Source organism: Myodes glareolus, chromosome 3 (assembly GCF_982192425.1).
Source record: "Myodes glareolus chromosome 3, mMyoGla1.1, whole genome shotgun sequence".
NCBI classification, from domain to species: domain Eukaryota; kingdom Metazoa; phylum Chordata; class Mammalia; order Rodentia; family Cricetidae; genus Myodes; species Myodes glareolus.
Genome location: NC_142028.1, coordinates 60,491,806 through 60,494,048, shown reverse-complemented (window position 1 = coordinate 60,494,048; position 2,243 = coordinate 60,491,806).

Genomic DNA, 2,243 nt, shown 5'->3' with positions numbered 1-2,243 from the left:
ATCTGCCAAAGGGGGATAGCCAGTCCTGACATCTCCCCCGTCTTGGGGTTTTCCCATCTACAAATATCAACTTTATCTAGTATTTCATAAGAACCGTTTACCCCAAAGGCTTCAAAGTAGTAGGGGTAACGGCTGTGAGCAAAGCCAACAGGCCTCTGTGACCTCAGGGTGGGTAAGGTTTAAAGCTATAAAGGTCTTCCCCATTGTCCTGAGAAAAGGGAGTAATTTTAAGTTACGTTCAGGTAGCCATATTGGCGTTTTCCCTCTGTTGGGGAAGACACATCCATATCCTTAGCCCTGTGTCAACAAGGGATCTGGGCCCCTTCATTGGTTAGTGGGAGGATCCTTCCACCTAACCTTTAGGCAGGACCTTGTTGGGATCCCCAATGTTTCTGGAATCTATTTTGTTCATCTGATTTTTTGAAAATTTAAAATATTAATGGTTAATAATGCCTTTTGCAATTGTAGGTGGAGGGGAGACTTCTCCCCTTTTTGTTTTATATAGACCTCTTTGAGGTATTGGTGATGTCTTTCGACAATAGCTTGACCTTAAGGGTTGTATGCGATCCCAGTGGTATGGGATATAGTCCATCTCTGGAAGAATTCTTTTAATGTTTTACTTATAAAACAGGGGCCGTTGTTGGTCTTGACCTGTTGTGGTAGCCCAACATAGCAAAACACTGTAAGAAGTGGCTTTTGGCAAGGGTTGCCTTTTCCCCTGAGTGGGCGGTAGCCCAGCATGCCTTAGAATACATGTCTATGGTCACAAACATACATTTTAATTTGCCAAACAGAGGGTAATGTGTTACATCTGTTTGCCTGATGATATTGGGTCCTAACCCTCTTGGGTTCACCCCTGGCCTTTGTAAAGGGGGAGAGTGCGGAGAAACTGTTGGCAAGTCTTACATGTATGAACAATTCTCTTTAATTCTGTTGTGGGGATCTGGGGGTATAGGTATTTGAGTACTCTCCAGTTGACATGAGTTAAGTCATGCATTTGGGTAGCATTTTGTATGGGCAGAGTTGAGACCTCTATGAGACAGGCCCCTGAAGCTGCAGCATCCGCAGCGGTATTTAATTGGGAAATGAGGCCAGGAGGTTTTGGTGTCCTCTGAGATGTTGACTATATATGGGGCTTTTTCTCCCTCTAAGAGCGATCTGAGTTGTATCATTAAGGCAGAAATAGGATTAGCATCCAATCTGATATAGGCATAGGGTAAGTGTGGCAGTAGGTTCACCACATAAGAGCTGTCTGAACAGAGGTTGCAGGGTTCTGGGACCTCTTGTAGGGCAATATATATGGCCATCATTTCCTTTTATTGAACGGATCCCCCACAAAGGAGAATTTTGGTAATCTTTGTTTTGATCCCCCCTGCAGGGAAAACTACAAAGGTGGCCCCATTCTTCACACCATCTGTGAATGCTTGGGGCAGGCGCCTAGAAGAAAAGTCTAAGGGGGCTCTCCCTTGTGGTTCTTGATACAGCTTCATTAACCAGAACTCCCCAAAGTGGGTGTCCAGGGTTCCCAGAAATCCCTCCAGGGCGAGGCTCAGTTGAGAACAATGTCTGGCTGCCCATTCTAAATCTTAATTTTGAATGGGATTATTAATTTAGAGGGATCTTTTCCATAATGTTGGAGGGACATGTCCCTGATTTTTATGATCATATCAGCTATTTGATTGACTAGAGTACACTCTGGGAGTGCCCCCCAGGGTGGTGTGTACCCATTCTAGTGGTTGTGACTGCTGAACAATGGCAGCCAGCATGGACTTTTACCCTAATAATATCCAACCTTGGATTGGAATGTTAGGATTATATCTCTCCAAAGCAGCCTGATGGAGCTCATTGCTGAATTTAGTGAGTGCCTGACGGCCCTCAGGGGTCAAGGAAATGATCTCATAAGGTTGCCCCCTTTTAGGAGATCATATAACAACACATCTAGTCTCCCAGTCTCTGTAGGCAACCAGGGCCTTACACAGTTCATTTCCCCAGTATCTTTTGTAATATCGATAAAGTGAGAGACTCAGGCAGAATTGGGGTCCATTCACTTTGGCTTGAGTGAGTGTTAATTGGGATCCCAATATAGAAAATGGGGGTACCTTTTGTGTTTTGTTTGGGGCTATTTTAAAGCCATGTTGTTGGAGGATATCACCAATAGTGGTTATCCAGGGAGCTAGCCCTGATTCCTCCAAATGCCCAATGATTAGATCATTCATATGGAGAAATGATACTCCATAAATATT